This window comes from Ambystoma mexicanum, chromosome 1p (assembly GCF_040938575.1).
Source record: "Ambystoma mexicanum isolate Mex_15411 chromosome 1p, UKY_AmexF1_1, whole genome shotgun sequence".
In the NCBI taxonomy this organism is placed as follows: domain Eukaryota; kingdom Metazoa; phylum Chordata; class Amphibia; order Caudata; family Ambystomatidae; genus Ambystoma; species Ambystoma mexicanum.
The window spans coordinates 1,119,292,568-1,119,310,698 of record NC_090921.1 but is presented as its reverse complement, the minus strand read 5'-3'; the positions used below and the strand labels follow the sequence as shown (position 1 = coordinate 1,119,310,698).

Here is an 18,131-nt window from a genome sequence, read left to right as displayed (position 1 = left end):
CAACCAACAAAACAGTGTTCAACATAATGTTCGGAAATCTATTCACCTCACAGCTTTCTTTCAGCTCCCTTCCCCAAGTATAAAGCAGTTGCAACACAAGTCTGAGGATTGCCTTAAATTCAGGATGGTGTGGATCGGAGAGTACTAGGGGTTCCCTTCCCCAAGTTCCTAAACACAGTTCAAAACACAAAATATCTGAAGGCTTTGCCCTCAAGTCAATAAGTAGTTCAAACCTCAGGGTTCCCCTTCCCCAAGATTACCTTTCAATGAGATAGTGTTTCCCAGTTTTCTTAAAGTTCTGTACCATATTTGCACCTTCCGCATATGGTTAGGCTTTGTACAGGAAAATTGTCTTGGCTGAAGAATGAAGTTCGTTTTTTGGCTCACTTGTTAAGGTTCCTGTTAGGGAGACTTCTCAAAAATGTGCGAATTCCCTCTACCTTAGAGACCACCAGCAACTTTGCTGGATATTGGGCACTTGATTATTTTTACCTGCAGAGAGTGAGACCCTTTTTACCACTTTCTCATGTATTTTAATGTGATTTTATGCACTGTGTTTATTTTTGGTTATGGGGTCTAACCAACTCCACAGGCATAATCTTTTACAATTGTGTCACACAGCACCTTCAGTGCAGTGCCACAGGGAGGTCTTTCAGATTTCCCAAGGTTTAAATACCTTCTCTGGGATCAACTACTGTTTCCCAGAGCAGTGGAGTGAAATGGACTTCACTCAGTCCTATAAAATTCTAGACCCTGCACACCCTATCTTACAATAGAGTGCTGGAGGGGTTACTTAGTATCCCCTCTGTCCAGTTACTCATGTAGCATTCATATGTTACCCTTTTCTTTCAGAATGGCTGGTGGCAGTGGTTTTGCAATGAACTACCATGATTTACCCCGACCGCGAACTGTTCGCAGCTCCGGTTAAATTAGTTAACGTTAAATCGCGGGAGCCATGTTTTTTAAAGTGGCACTGAGCCTCCTTTGTTAAAATGGTCCCCGGTCGTCTTTTTTTGCCATTTCTTTGCGGAAAGGTCCTTCGAGTTTTTCTCTGGGCGCAAAAAAACAGGTTTGGTCTCTTTGTACATTTGCCTTTGGCAGGCTTAAGGAGTGAAACCCGCCTCTGGCTCCAGAGTGTCTGGGGTATGCAGGAAGTGAGGGAGGTGCCCGAAGCTCCCTGTGCTTAGTCTCTGTTAGGCAAAGTTTGTATGCCCTTTGGGACCACTACACACAACTAGGACTACAGGTGTAAGCAAAAGCAACCTTTGGAATAAGTCTGTACTACACAGTTTTGTGGTAGCGCTGCCGAGCAGTCAGGTTTATCTTAAGAGGGAATGTGAGCTGTAAGGGTGTTACACAGAGGTCTAGAATTACAAGTATTCAAATAGACTCTTATACTCGAGGTTTCTTGGTAAAACATGTATTAATTTATTTCAGTCAGTTATAAAACATTCACTAGAATGAGGCAATCTATATCACACAAAAATATACTTCAATACTTCACAATATCAGGTTCTGAGGCAGTTAAACTACTTTGAAGTAGGAGCAAAAAGGCATAAGTTAATCAAAAGAACAATACAGTTACTCTAAAACAGTACAAATAGTTTGAGTTCACCAGGAGTTGATTCAATGCAATAGGTTAGGCCAAAGTTAATGGGCTAAAGTCTTGTATAGGATAAAGCAGTTCTGGAAGTTAAACGGAAAGGTCTTGGCCTAAGTTCTCAGAAGTAGTTCGTAAAGAAAGATTCATATGTTGGTTCACAAGCTGAGTAGGCCTGCAAGTTGCCAAAGTTTCAAGCACTTTCGCAGTGATAGTTAAGTTCTCTCGGTCGGGTTTTCATAGTACCTTACAATGACGAAAAAGATGCAGCTGAAGACGTCTGTTCCTGGCAGTTCCTGCAGATCTCGCTGTTCCTGAGCCTCAGTCGTGGGGACTAGAGGGAGGACCTCGGGGGACTCCTGCACTGCACTGGGACTGGTAAAAAAACTGGCAAAAGAAAATCTTCAAGCTGTCATCAAGCACACAAACTGGTGTCCTTCTCCATGGCTACTCCGTTTCCTGCAGCACTCTGAGGAAAATACAACCAGCTCCGAGAATGGTATCTAGGTGGCTTATGAGTTTATTGGTCCCACCAACTCAAAAGGGAGAAGGCGTCTTTGAAGGGCTTATCTGTCGAGATGAACTTGCCGATTCGGACCTGCAGTAGGGCTTCACCGGGCAAACCAACGGTCCAGGAGTTCCAGCAGCCGTCCTCTTCCAACTCTTCTTTGGTTCTTTCGTTCCAGTGGTCGACTCTGCCTTCCAAGCCAAGGGACTCACCTTTTAAACAGTTTTCTCCCATTCATTCCAGCCTAGCTGCCACTCACCCAGCAGTGTGGCTGTCTTTGCCAGACAGTCAGCCACATCACGCCAGAGTGCATTCGGGTCTCATAGGAGACTAAGCACAAGGAGTTTCGGGCACCTCCCTCACATCATGCCCACCCCAGACACTAAGGCGCCAGAGGCGGTCTTCAGTCCTGAAGCCCGCCACAGGCATAGAAACATAGGGACCAAATCTGGTTTGGCGCGCAAAGACAAACTCTAGAAGGACCTTTCAAAAAAGAAATGGCAAAAAAAAGAAGACCAGGACCCGTTTAAACAAAGGAGGCTCAGGCACCATCTTGAAAAACATGGCTCCCCCGATTTAACGCTACAGGTGTTCGCGGTCGGGAAAAATCATGGTAGTTCGTTGTAAAAACCACTGCCACCAGCCATTTCGAGAGGAAAGGGTAGCATTTGGCTACTACATGAGTTTCTAGACATAGGGGATTCTAGGTAACCCCTCCACTACTCTATTGTAAGATGGGGTGTGCTGGGCCTAGGAATTTGAAAAGACTAGTAAAGTCAATTTCACTTTACTTTCTCTGGGAAACAGTTTATCCCAGAGAAGGTATTTAAGCCTTGGGACAGCCTAAAAGGCTTCCCTGTGCCACTGCACTGAGGGTGCTGTGTGACACAAATGAAAAGATGATGCCTATGGAGTTGTCTAAAACTCCACAATCACAGAACACAAGAGTAAAACACACATCAAAATACATGAAGAGTGGGGAAAAAAGGCTCACACTCTTCAGGTAAAATAAATCAAGTCATCAAAATCCAGCAACGGTGCTGGGGGTCTCCAAGGTGGAGGGAATTAGCACATTTAAGAGAATTCTCCCTAACAGTCTCCTAGGAGACCCAAATGCACTACATCACGATTGGCTGACTGACTGTCCAGCAAGGAGAGCCACCCTACTGGGCGAGTAGCAGATAGGCTGGAATGAATGGGAGAGAACTGAAGAAAAGGCGAGTCTCTTGGCTTGGAAGGCAGAGTCGACCACTGGATGAAGGAGTCGAAGAAGAGCTTGAAGAGGACGGCTGCTGCAACTCCTGGACCGCTGGTTTTCCCGGTGAAACACAGCTGCAGGTATGAATTGCCAAGTTCGCATCGACAGAGAAGCCCTGCAAGGACGACTTCTCCCTTAGAGTTGGTGGGACCAATCAACTCCCAAGTAAGCCACCTGGACACCCATCTCAGAGCTGGTTGCATTTGCTCAGAGTGCTGCTGGAAACCGTAGAGCCAGGGAGAAAGACACCAGATTATGTGCGTTGCATGTAAGCTGGGCGAAAAGCTTTTGGAAGATCCTCTGGATCCCACAAAGCAGAACTGACCAAGCCTGACCCCCCTCAGTTGAGTGCGGGACCTCAGATGTGAGGAAAGTCCACCTTCACAGCCAGGAACCACACTTATTGCTATTTCCTGTACCGCAAGGAGCTGAAATGCGAAACAGCCACTGAAAGTAAAGTTTGCCGGTTGCCAGCTTTGACGGTGCCAATACAGTGCATCAGTCCCCCGACGTCCTCCCTCTTGTCCCCATGACTGAGGCACAGGAACAGTGAGATCGGCAGAGCTGTACAGGAACACAAGTCTTCAGCTACATTTTCTTCTTCTTTACTAAGGTACTATAAAGCTAGCCTAAGAGAACTTACCTCTTACTGTGGAAGTGTATGTAACTTCTGCAACTCACAAGTCTAATCAGCTTGTGGCCCTAAATTCGGTCCTTCTTTTTATCAAAGACTCCTAAGAACTTGTGCAAAGACTTTTCCATTTACTTACCTGAAGTGCTGCATCCTATACAAAGACTTTCGCACATCGACTTTGGCTTAGCCTATTGAATTGAATGACTCTTCTCTTGTTATCTGTAAGCATTTGCCCTGCTTAAGAATATTTGTAATTTCTTGTGTACTAATAACCCTTGCCTTTTACAAACTATTGAGAGTATTCTGTATGCCAACAGTAAGGTATTAATGTCCCCAGCACCCTTGTTACTGAAGTCACCTGTGGGTGCAGGTTGTGTCTGTTGGCCATTCCAATAGGGTCTTACTGATTCAGAAACTCAGTGTACAGTATTGAAGAATATTTGTGTGTGACTATTCTATTGCTCCCTTCTAAAGAAGGCTTTATAACTGACTGATAAATAATTAATTGTTTATGCAAGAAACCTTGAGTGTAAGAGTTTATTTCAATACCTGTAACTGTGAATATTTGTTTAACTCCACTACAGCTCACATTTCCCCTTGTGAGATAAGCCTGACTGCTCAACACGCTACTAAAACTGTGTAGTACAAGTATATACCAAAGGTTGGGTTGCCTATACCTGTAGTCATAGTGGTTTGTAGTGTTCCCAGAGGGTACTGCATTCAAGCTTTGCTTAACACTCGTGGCAGGCGGTGAGGATATAATGTAGAGTTGTTACATTTAGCGTTTACTTTGCCTTTGTTCAAATAGTAACCTTCACAAGGCTAAGCTCCACTGGAAAATCAATTGTAACATGCCAGATATGGATAACTTCAGACAGGTAGCCCTGGTCATTTTGACAGTAGGGCAACTCAAAGAAATGTGTAAAGTCAAGTCTCTCCCTGTCAAAGGAAAGAAAAAGGAACTTATTGCAAGATTGTTAGAAAACCAACATCTGGGTAGTAGGTCTGTCACCCCTACTATACCAGAAAATGTGGAAAATGAGGAGGATGATAATGATTCAGAGTCTAACTCTAATATTGTTGAAGAGTCAGAAGAGTTAGAAGAGTCCCAGGAAGAGAGCCCCTCTTTACCTCAACAAGCTCTTAGGCCTCAACCTTTAGCCACATGGACCCTAATTTGTCGCTCTTGAAAAGATGAGACTTGAGTTAGAGTTTAAAAGATTTCAAATCCTAGCTGAAGCCAAACATCATAATCTCAAACTAAGGGAAATGGAATTACAACATGCTCTTGAAATGAAGAAATCGTCTCTTGAAAATGTTTCTATCCCAGAGTCTTCTAGGTCTTCCAGTCCTAAGCACCACTAGAAAAGCAATTTTATTATGCCCAATATGGATAACTATAAACAGGAGGCCCTGATCATTTTAACAGTAGATCAACTGAAGGAAATGTGTAAAGATAGGAACCCCCCCTTTAAAGGAAAGAAACATGAATTGGTAGAAAGATTGTTGGAAGAGTCTAACTCTAATTGTATTGAGGAACCAGAAGAGTCAGAGTCGTCTCAGGATGTGAGCCCCACTGAACCTCTACCTGCTCTTGGGCCTCAAGCAGCCCTTGGGCCTTGGCTCTAGGAGCCATTTTCCATTTGCTTTGAGGACTGCCATGAGGAAGGATATGGCAGGAAAAACCAGTGTGGAAGCACCTTTGGGGGCTAGCTGATTCTGAGTGAGTAGTTTCACAATTATTGTAATCCGTTTTTGGCATGCTTTATGCACTCTTTTGGAGTGGTGTGAGTGTTTGTTCTAATATATATTTTTTTTAAAATAATTTCTTTCTTTAATTATTTATGTATCTATATTTTTTGGTGAGCACTGTGTGCTAATCTGGTGCCTGTCTAGTGTTTCTTTTGGCTTCTGAGCCTGTTTCTCTTCTGGGCTGCATTCAAAGGGTGCAGTCTGTAGGGTGTAGTCCTTTGTTTATGTCTGGCCTTTTCATAGTCCCACCCTCCCCCTCCAACCCGTCCACCTCCCCTAATTGGTGCGTCCACCTGGTCATAACTGACCTTCCCAGGGCAGCCCTCTGCCCGGCAGCCCCCTCAGCTAAGGGCCCCCAGGCAAAGGGCAGCTCCTACAGTAGCGGCTCCAAAGCGTGTCTACAGGTGTCCGCAGGGGAAGCAAAGGAAGCCAGCAGCCAACAGAAAGCAACAAAACTGTAAGTGTGGCATGGGTGGGGTGTAGAGCAATTGCTCTACTCCAGAAAGCCCTCGCCACTCTACCTCACCTCTCCATAACGTAGACTGCCATAGAATTATGCCATGAATTCATAGAGAGATTTGTGACCACAAGCCGAATTCCATTCTTGGCCTGACAGTAAATGTTGCATTCCATTACGCACTAACACACTAGCCAATGTTAACTAGTGCCACACCTATACAGAAATGTTAAGATTAGCCTGCGTCATCTTTAGACAGGTGTAACAATGTTAGCATGTACCACACTTAGATGGAATTCTTAACTTTAGCCTTCGTCGCATCTAGATAGACATGTGAATGTTAGCATGCGCCACACTTGGATGAAACTGTGAATGATGGTAAGTGCAACACTTGATTGGACTCTTGATCACTAGCCTGCCTCACATCTAGATAGAATATTGAAAATTAGCAACGATGGAATAGTGAATGATAGCAAACATCAGACATAGACATAACTGCAAGGACAGCAATGCCTACTAACCAATCCACTAACAATTTCATCCCTCTGCATACACTTCTCAAATTCTAACCAAACATAACCACAAGCCTAAAACGCATCAATCCGCACTAACTTCACTACACTGCTACAACAAAACAAACCCCAAATAGACTTGCACAACAGCACACAACGACTACCGACCGTAAAACACCCCAAGCCCAGCCGACGGACCCACCGGGCTGAGGCTGCCATCAGCAAATCACTGCTCTCTTGCACTTTTCCAGCTTATTCCCACTAACTCACCCCCCCCCATCCCTCTTTCAGAGCCACCAGAGCGCCAGGGGACCACTCTGGTGGTGATAGCGCGCGGTACGAATATCCTTTAACATTAACCTTTAGCCACAAGGACCCACCGAGGTCCAGTAATGAGTCCAGAATGTGTCTTAGACTCGAGTTAGAGTTCAAAAGGCTTCAAATGCAAACTGAAAGTAAACATCAAGAAATCAAATTCAGAGAAATGGAAATGGAAATGCATCATGCTCTTGAAATGAAGAAATGGTCTCTTGAAAATGGTTCTCTCCCAAAATCTTCTAGGTCTTCCAGTCCTAAGAGACAGTGCATGCCTAAGGAAGCTGCGAGTATGTAGGAGGTGAAACGATGTTTTGGATTGGTTGGGTGCTTTTGAATATAACTATTGGATTCAGGGTTTTACATGGAATCAGTTGATTCCTTGGCTTTTGTCTAGGCTCCCCCAGGCTGCAACTGATGCTGTAATGGAGGTGGGGGAACTTGAAAGATTGGAGTATGAAAATGTGAAGCTAGCTTTGATAACTAGATTTGGGAGAACTCCTTCCCAGTACCTTAAGAGGTTTAGGACCCTCAAAAAGACTGATGGTACCCCTTAAGCTACCTGGGTGTGTGAATGTTTGAAAAACATAGATGTTAGGGTTACGGGTTACAGAGTGACAGAGTAAACTCTTTTGAAGGATTGAGAAATCTGTTTTTGTTAGAATCTATTTTTGATGCCTGCTCTCCTGAGCGGAGACAGCACTTGGCTGACTCACAAGAGATTGATCCCAAGAAGCTAGCAAGAGCTGCTGCCTTGTGGGTTGCCAACAGCGCTACTCAAAGGGATTCTGGGGCCACTCATAAAAAGGATGAGGGGAAGCAGCACAAGAAAGATGGCAGAGAATTCTAAAACCTCCAATCCAAAAGAGGGCCACAAACAGAAAAAGGATAAGCCACATGGCAAACTAGGCCAGTCTAGTGAAACCTCTGGTGCAAAACCAGAGGAGGGGTCAGCAGAAGCCCCCCATTTGTCAAAACATTTGGAAAATGTTATGCTTGTGGGTCACATGAAAGGGGATCCCAGATGCAAGGGTAAACCTTCAGGGTTCCACACTGCCTCCTTAGCCTTCATCCCTGAGGGAGAAGTACATATGGCAAGTGGAAACTTTCAACTATTAGCTGAAGACCCCAATGGAGTCTCTGCCAGTGTTTCTTTAGTGTCCCTGGGTCTGTGGGAACAGCAGAACATAGATGTGTATAACTCTATACCAGATAACACAAAAGAATACTACAAGGACAGTGTACTTGTAAATGGTCAGGAGACCCCTGCCATTAGAGACACTGGGGCCAGCATCACAGTGGTGAACACATCTTCAAACCTGAGGATGTTGCTAAGACACCCAAAGGTCCCACTAAGCTTGCTGGAGGCCCTATCCATAACGTTCCAACACTACCAGCTCTCATCCAGTGCAACAACATGACTAAGAATACCTGTTGGTGTACAAAGTGAGGTGGTGCCTGGGATAGTCCTGCTGGGGAATGACTTAAAAACTCTTGTTGTTGTATCAAGCACCCCCAGGCCTCCCAGTAAAAGGAAGCAGGAACAGACAAGGAAAGCCAGACAGATCACTTTAAATGACTCTCAGTTGGTTGTTACAGAAGAATCTATAACACCCAGTCCACAGGAAAAGCCAAATTCTATTTCCAGGAAGGAAGAGACAAAGGGGAAACCCAAGGTCTCAGGAAACAACAAAGATAGCACTCCTGTGCATCTAACAAGGACATCCGTGAGAGGACAGTCCAAAGTCACACCTGTGACTACTCCACCAGCTGAGGCTGAGTCAGCTGCTGAAGATTCAGAGCTGGAAGTGGACCTTTCCCCTGTTGGAGATCTGGATCCTAAAGACCATCCTGAGCTGCAGTCTTTACTGGCAGAAGGTGGCCCCTGTAGGGCAGACTTCAGCAGAGGTCAAAGAGAGTGTGCTACTCTTGAAGGACTTACGCCAACAGGCAGCTTCCCACCTGGAAAGGCAAGTGCCAAGGAATCACAGGTTATACTGGGAGGATGACCTTCTCTACAGTGAACCTACTGAGTCTACCCCAGGAGACTTGTAGTGCCCCAGGAGGTGAGACCTCAGTTCCTACAGTTAGGCCATGGGATACCTTTAGCTGGTCACTTAAGTTATAAGAAGACCAAGGAAAGGATTTCTCTATATTTCTACTGGCCTAAATTGGGGGTCTGATGTAGATAAATTCTGTAGGAGCTGTCACACTTGTCAGACCTATAGCAAGAGAGGAGCCAAAAATGTGGCACCTTTGGGGCCCCTCCCAGTGGTGGGAGTTCCTTTTGTGAGGGTAGGAATCGACATTGTTGGTCCCTTAGACCCTCCCACATCTTCAGGCAACCGATTTATATTGGTTGTGGTAGACCGTGCTACCAGGCATCCTGAAGCTATACCTATGAGGACTGTTACTGCTCAGGCAGTTGATAAGGCCCTACTTGGTATTTTCACCAGAGTAGGTTTTCCTAAGGAGGTTATCTCTGACAGGGGATCTAATTGTATATCCCACTACATGCAGGCCATGTGGAGAAACTGTGGAGTGACCTACAAGTTCTCAACAGCCTACCATCAACAGACGAATGGGTTGGTAGAGAGGTTTAATAGAATTATGAAGAGCATGATAGGTGCTTTAGAAGAACCCCTTAGAAGAAAGTGGGACCTTCTACTGCCATGCCTTCTCTTTGCTTACAGAGAAGTCCCTCAGGAAGGGGTTGGATTCAGTCCCTTTCAGCTTCTTTATGGTCATCCGGTTAGAGGTCCCTTGGCCCTAATCAAAAAAGGGTTGGAGAGTGCTCCTTCCTACAAGCCAGTGAGAGTCACTGATTATGTGTTGGGTCTCCGAAGGAGAATGACGCACATGATGACAGAAGCTTCAGAAAACCTGAAAGCAGGTCAGGCTCTGATGAAGCATTGGCATGACCAGAAGGCCAACATGGTTGAGTTTACTTGTTAGGGAGAATTCTCAAAATGTGGCAATTCCTCCCACCTTAGAGCCTTCCAGCTCTTTTGCTAAACTTTGGGACTTTCCAATTCAATGTGTTTTCTGTGTTTGTTTCTTTTGGTTATGGAGTCTAAGCAACTCCATAGGCATCATCTTTTTCATTTGTGCCACACAGCACCCTCAGGGCAGTGGCACAGGGAAGCCTTTCAGGCTTTCCAAAGGTTTAACTACTTTCTCTGGGATAAACTACTGTTTCACAGAGTAAGTAAAGTGAAATTGACTTTACTAGTCTTTTAAAACCCTAAACCCAGCACGCCCTATCTTACAATAGAGTGCTGGAGGGGTTACTTAGTATCCCCTGTGTCTCGGTACTCATGTAGCAGTCAAATGCTACCCTTTCCTCTCAGAATGGCTGGTGGCAGTGGTTTTACAACAAACCACCATGATTTTTCCCGACTGCAGACTATTCGTAGCTCCGGTAACGTCAAATCCCGGGAGCCATGTTTTTCAAGATGGCGTCTGAGCCCCCTCTGTAAAAACAGGACCCGGTCTTCTTTTTTTGCCATTTCTTTGCGGAAAGGTCCTTCTAGAGGTTGTCTCTGTGCACCAAACCAGGTTTGATCTCTTTGTTCATTCGCCTTTCGCGGGCTTCAGGAGTGAAGACCGCCTCTGGCACCAGAGTGTCTGGGGTGGGCAGGAAGTAAGGCAGGTGCCCAAAGCTCCCTGTGCTTAGTCTCCTAGGAGACCCAAATGCACTCTGGCGTGATTGGCTGGCTGACTGTCCGGCAAGGACAGCCACCCTGCTGGGTGAGTGGCAGCTAGGCTGGAAAGAATGGGAGAAAACTGTTTAAAAGGCGAGTCTCCTGGACTGGAAGACAGAGTTGACCACTGGAATGGAAGAACCGAAGACGAGCTGGAAGAGGACGGCTGCTGCAACTACTGGACCGTGGGTTTGCCGGTGGAGCCCTGCTGCAGGTCCGAATCGCCACTTTCACCTCGACAGAGAAGCCCTACAAGGACGACTTCTTCCTTTGAGTTGGTAGGACCAATCAACTCGTAAGCCACCTGGACACCATTTTCGGAGCTAGTTAGGATTAACCAGGGAGAAGGACACCAGCTTGTGTGCTTGAAGAACAGCTACCGGAATCGAAAAATTGCCAGTTTGCCAGCTTTGTGACCAGTCCCCCTGCAGTGCAGGAGTCCGCCCACCCCCTGACGTCCTCCCTCTTGTCTCCGTGACTGAGGCTCAGGAACAGTGACATATTCAGGAACAGCGAGATCCTCAGGAACAGAAGTCTTCAGCTGCATCTTTTTCTTCAATATAAAGTACTGTGAAAACCTGACCGAGAGAACTTACCTCTCCCTGGGAAAGTTATTATTTTTTTCTTTTTTTTAAAAAGAATTTTATTAGTTTTTCAATACAACCAACAATACAAACCAAACACGCAGTGCAATCCACAATCATTGCATTAACATCAATTAGTCTTTGTTCACTGCCCACCTGATCCCACCCCCCTTCACGAGCCTGTTTGTCCTCACACTCAGTATCTGCTACACACGGCAGGGTGTCATTTTCATCAGATTCCTCTGGGTCCAATATTGTTCCAAATAGTCCAGATATCAATGCTTCCCATGCCATCAGGGTACCCACTTCTTCCTCCCAAGACATGCTACATGCCTCCTACCATACCACCGTTTCAGCCTCCGCCCATTTCTGTAATTCCTTCCACAACACCTCCACCCGTGGCATATGACACTTTTTCCATCCCATAGCTATCCTTCGCTTTGCAAGCATGTACGCCAAGTCTTTCAGTTTCCCAACATGCTTCAGTTTTCGTGGCCTAGGAAACTCTCCCAACAGGCAGGCCCAGGCCGTGTCTACGGCGAGCGTGACCCCTTTCTCTGCCAGCTTTTGTGCGACTTCTGTCCAGAAACGCTCGATCACTGGGCATTACCAAGACATGTGTGTCATATCAGCATTCTCCTCATCGCACTTAGGGCACGCCTGTCTCCCAGCATTCCTGAATTTAGATATCCTCAGCGGGGTCATATACGCTCTATGCGTTACGTACAGCTGTATTTGCTGCAATCTGGCATTCCTAGATACCTTCTTGTGGTATCCCAGGGCCCGCTCCCACATCCCATCCTCCATTTGGGCTCCCACCTCTGTTTCCCAATCCAATCTCAAATGTGTCAATTCCTTTCCAACCTTAGCCATTACCATCTCATACAATCTAGAGATCTCATGCCCCCCTTCAGCTGTGTCATATATCATCCCCATAATGGCATCCGGTTCCTCCGCCAGCACTGTCTCAGGCCACGTTATCCGAATCTTCCGCACCAACCTGTGATACGTAACATACTGGCCCCCATGTAGTCCTGCCTCCTCCCCAAGTCCTTCAAACTCCTTGATGGTCCCCTCCTGCCATATGTCTCCCAACGTTACTAGCCCAACCGACTCCCAGTAGGTTCTGATAATCACCCTCAGTTGCTTATCTCCTCCCGCCAAAGCAACCAGAGGTACCTGCGGGGAACACGGGAGCGGGTCCCCCTTCATCATACATACTCGACGCCACATTTTCCATCCCAGCCTCATCATCCCCGGGAGCTCCTTTATTTCTGACTCAGGCAACCAGATAATTTCTTTCAGGTAAAATGGGGTACAGTCCTGCCCAAACAATCTAAATTCAGGGGTCGCTTCATCAGAGAGCCATTTGGCCACAAACTGTAATTGACTCGCTATATAATAGACCTCAAAATTAGGTAGTTTAACACCCCCTTTCTCGTGAAAGTTCTGCAACTTCCAGACCGCTATTCTATTCCGGGTACCATGCCACAGGAAGTCTCTACACATACCATTTAGTTGAACAAAAAACCTCCTGGGAATCATATGTGGAATATTACTAAAATAGTGTAGGAGCCTAGGTAGAAGCACCATCTTAAGCATCGCTCCCCGTCCCATCATCGCTAAGGGCAACTTCTCCCAAAACCTCATACATTTGCGGATTTTCTCAATGGCCTTCTCGGTATTACACCTTTGTTCCTCTTCCGCCGTATGGTACACATCTATTCCAAGGTAGCGGAAGGCGCCCACAGTCCATGGCACCTGCAACACCGGCAACCTTTCTACAGGGATTCCCTCGTAACTGCCAAGCGGGAAATGCTAGATTTTTGGAGATTCACCGCTATACCGGACAACCTCGCATACCTCTCCATCACCTCCAGAATATACTGAAGATTTTCTTCCGGGTATCTCAAGTATAATAACAAATCATCCGCATATAGGGATATCAGGTGCCGTTCCCCTCCAACCTCAATACCTATCGCATCGTATTGCTGCCTCAGGTATATTGCCAGGGGCTCCAGAGCCAGAATGTACAACATCGGGGACCATGGGCACCCCTGTCTAGTGCCTCTGCTAAGTTGCCATCTCTCACATATCACTGTTCCTGTTCGCACCCTGGCTAGCGGCGCACTATACAGCATCTCCGCCCACCTGATGTACCCCGGCCCCATTCCATACTCTCCCAAAGCCGCCAGCAGCCACTGCCATCTAACCGAGTCAAAAGCTTTTACTGCGTCTAAAGACACGATTGCCATTTCTCCTTCATTGTCACAGCCCCATTCGATCAACCGATGGAGTCGCCTGTGGTTGTGGGTAATATTCCTGTCCGGGACATAGCAAATTAATACACCCGGACCAAACGGGCTAATTACTTTCCGCAGTCTATTCGCCAGGACAGCCGTTAATATCTTGCCGTCCTGGTTCAGCATCGACAACGGCCTATACGATCCGCAGCTATGTCCAGGTTTATTAGGTTTAGGGAGCGGTATTATGATCGCTTCTCTGAGCGACTCCGGCAACCGTCCCACTTCAAACGCCTCATTGAGCATTTCCAACATTGGGGGGAGCACTTCCGCCCGATATGCTTTATACAATTCACTAGGTAATCCACCTGCTCCCGGGGTCTTACTAGTAGGTAGCTGCCTAACAACCTCCTCCAACTCCTCCAAGGTAATTGGTGCGTCTAGTTCTTCTCTTTCTTCTGCACTTATCTTGGGCAATCCTATATCTTCCAGAGTTTCCAGCATCTCATCCCGGCTGCCTCCTCCTCTGTCCTCATAGTTCTCTATAATAATTTACAAATTCCCTATTGACTCCCTCTTGAGTGTCTGCCACCTCCCCATCTGCTCTAGTTATTGTCCTAATCAGGGGCCTAGGGGTTTCACTCTTGTATAGCCACGCCAAGAGACGGCCTGTTTTATCTCCACCCGCATGTTGTCTCTCAACGTACTTTTTGTAATTAAGGTTGCAGAGCCTTTCCCAGTGTTCCGTACACTGCTGCTGTAGTTTAAGCACCAGCTCGATGTCTATGCTTCCACTTTTTAGTTCCCTTTCTAATTCCTCTTCCACCCCTTGTAAATCAGCCAGGGCCCCCTCCTGCAGGCCTTTCAATTTAGCAATGGCCACACCCCGCATCACCACCTTGAAGGCCTCCCACAGTGTCCCCGCCGAATCAACACTACCTGTGTTCACCTCAAAATAGTAAATGATCTCATCTCTTATATCCTCTCGAAAAACCGTATCTTTAAGCGCCTCTGCACGGAGGCGCCATGTCGGAATCCGTGCCCTAGGGCGGCAGTATTGCCACCCCAGAACCAGGGGCGAGTGATCCGACAGGACTCTCGCTTTATATTCTATGTGAACGATCTCTATCATTACATCTGGTGTGGCAAAAACATAATCAAGTCTAGTGTGCAGCTGTTGCAGGGCCGAGTAATGTGAATATTGCCTCTCAGAAGGATGCTTTGTTCTCCACACATCTACCGATTCGAAGTCGTCTAGCAACGTCTGCAATGCCCTAGCTGCCGGGGCAGGCCTGACCATCTTGTCATCCGATCAGTCTACTTCGGGGTTTAGCACATAATTAAAATCCCCTCCCCAGATCACCGCGCTACCCACGCACAAGCTCAGGTTGGTGCACATAGTCCGGAAGTACTCCGCCGTGTTTTGATTGGGGGCATACGTGTTTACAATGCACACCTCTTTATTCTCTACCAACCCTCTCACTATGACCAAACGCCCCTCAGTTTCCACTGTTTCCTGTATTAGCTGGAACGGGACGTGCGGCGCCACCCAGACCAGCACTCCCCTACCATAGGCCGAGTACGAAGACCCCACTACAGTACCTTTCCATTTTCTCCCCACCAGCTCCAGTTTTTCCCCATGTCAGATGCGTCTCTTGTAACAATGCAATATCTACAATATCTTTTGTCTCTTCAAATACAGCATGACCTTATTCCTTTTTAGATAGCTATTGAGTCCCCTGTCATTCCACGTCACTATTCTAAGATTCCCCCATGGCTCGTCAGTACCCATCTCCCTCCCTCTCAGCCAATACCATCCGCCTGCGATATACAGATACAATTATCGGGCTATTTCCTGTAGGCTCGTGTTTAAACTCAAACTCCCCAAAACTATATACACATCAAACTCCCCACCTCCCTCCCCTCCCCCCGCCCATTCCTTCCCCAACAACTCCCTCCCCAACTGTTGCCCAGCTCCATCCCTGGATCTCAGGCACCCCCACATCTAGCCCTGTCTGATACGCTCAGAGCTCAGTAGGGTGAAGTCGCCCTAATGGCCACTATTAATACTAAATGGGGGTGTGAGGACTAGCCCTGCAAGGCTCCTTAATAAAACAACAGTCACAGTGCACACAATACATTGTCTATTCTACTCTGGTCCCATCTACTAACAGGCCACATCAATGACTATAATCAAGTCTCATAGTCTTAAGCCGCACCATCTTCCAGTGCTCCCATTACTCTTTACGTATCTCGTCCGCCTCCTTCTTCCGTCTGGATGTCGGGCTCCTGGGGGCAACCCTGCGTATCAAGCCATCCCATGGCATCCTCCGGAGTGTCAAAAAATAAAGTTCTGTTTTTATGAAAAACCTTCAATTTCGCCAGGTAAAGTAGCATGCATTTCTGGCCCGCTTCCCTCAGTCTCCTCTTAACAGCCCCGAAGTTAATTCGGCTCCGCTGCACCATCAGGGTATAGTCCGGGTAGGCTGTTATGTTTCCCTCCCCTCGCTTGATTGTTCCACCTTTGCGAAAGTGTTCCAGAATCCTTTCCCGGTCCCGATAGTTAAGGATCTTGGCGATAACTGGCCTAGGCGGATTGCCTGGTGGCAGCCTCCTCGTCAGAGCCCTATGTGCTCGTTCCACAGCAAATCCTTGAGACAGAACTCCTCCGGTTATCTCCTGTAGCAACATGTTTTCGACAAACTCCGTGGGGTTGTGGCCCTCTGTTCCTTCCGGTATACCCAAAATGCGGATGTTGTTCCTTCGGGCGCGTCCTTCCGCTTCCTTCGCCCTACTCTCCAGGTTGCCCACTCTTTGCACCAGGGCATGCAGTTCCGACTTGTGTGAGGCGCAGTCCGCTGTGTTCGAACTCCCTCCCTTCTCCAAGCTCTCTGTGCGCTCCGACAGGGACCTTACATCCTGCCAGAGTAGATTCACCTCCTCCTGCACTTCACCGGCCTTAAGGTCCAACACTGTTTTCAATTCAGACACAACTATTTCGAGCTTGGCCTGCCAGGCCGCTTTCAAGTCTGCTTTCAAGTCCGCAATCGCAGCCAGGACCTCTTGATTTGCACCCACGGCGGCCGTGCCACCTGCGGGGGGCTCGTCTTTGCTCCTGGCACTTTCCGGGCCCGGCGGTGTTCTGGCAAATTCGTCCAGGGTGTGTTGCTTCACTTTTTGTCTTAGAGGCTTATTAGACATGACGCATCAGCCGTATGTCGCGGGTCCGCCCACCTCTTATGCTCCACAAGTAGGGGGGGCGCACACTCCGTTCCAATATCCAAGGCCTTACCCAAGCATGGGGGCCTCAGAACCTCAAAAGCTCTGCCAGCCTCCTCCGTGGCATGCCCTAGTCAATCAGCAGCGATCAACAAGTCCATTCACACCCTCCTTCCCTGTTATTTGGGCAGTACCGGGACACACCTGCTGGGCAGCACCTTTGTATTATTTAGCGCACACGTGACTGTGCTCGGAGGTACTCCGCTGCCATGCAGAATATCATCAGGGTTCTGTGCAAAGCGTCCGGCTTACCGTCATCCAGTGTATTTAGGGTCCAGTTGCGGCGCTCCGATCAGGCGTGTGCCTCTTCGGTCCCTCAAAGCCCTGCTGCACTACCCAGCACCTGTGCCCCCCCCGTCTGGCCGCTCCGCCGCTGGTGCACCTACTTGCCGCACCCACTGTGGCTCCTCCACAGCAGGGAAGAGTTTGGGCCGTCCCTCTTCTCACTTCCCGGGCATCCCGATTTGGTCTTTCACAGGGCTCCCAGCCGCTCCGCTCACATCTGCTTTGATCCGTGATCCGCTCCGCTGTCTGTAACAATGTTGCACTATATAGTGCAGCGCGAGCGCCAGGGCCGCGAGAACTCTGCGGGCCTCCCCTGCACTGTGCACACCGTACTTTCACTCCGGCGTCAACGAGCCGCCCTGTCCTGCCACACATCCACTCCAGGGGTGAGCCGATTGGGGGTCTTACTAGCCCAGTGCCACGCACGATTCCACTGTTCCGCTCCCGAATCAGCCTATTGACGTTCTAGCGGGCGGCGCAGCGGCTCCAACGTGCTACACCCTACATCCGAATGTTTCGGCCGCAGTTCGATCACCGTCCACGCACCATCGGCAGACTCCTTTGTCTTTGCCTCTCGTCTGCCATTTTGGGGTCGCAGCTCCGGGATCCGCAGTCTCGGCGAAGTTCACTGCGCCGTCCCCCTACGTGCTGCAGGCTCCAGAGAACATGTGCACTATACTCCTACACAGGCACATGAAATTTTAAAGGCATACGCGCATGCATGTATGCACTTTTAACCAGGATCAGATTTCGGACCGCAGGAGCTCTCACAGAACGCAACCTCTCACATGGCTCCTGTAGCCACGCCCCCCCCCCTCCCTGGGAAAGTTTGTGGAACTTTGGCAACTTGCAAGCCTAGTCAGCTTGTGACCCGACATATGAACCTTTCTTCCGAAAACAACTACTGAGAACCGTGGCAAAGACTTTTCCGTTTAAATACCAGAACCGTTTTTTACCTACACAAGACACTAGTCCATTGACTTTGGCCTACCTATTGCAT

General features: G+C 47.8%; 1 protein-coding gene across 3 annotated transcripts in view; it reads right to left on the bottom strand.

Moving 5' to 3' along the window:
- HEATR3 (HEAT repeat containing 3) overlaps positions 1–18,131 on the bottom strand; it is a 366,680-nt gene that overhangs the window by 108,341 nt on the left and 240,208 nt on the right. The gene's annotated exons all lie outside the window — the stretch shown is intronic.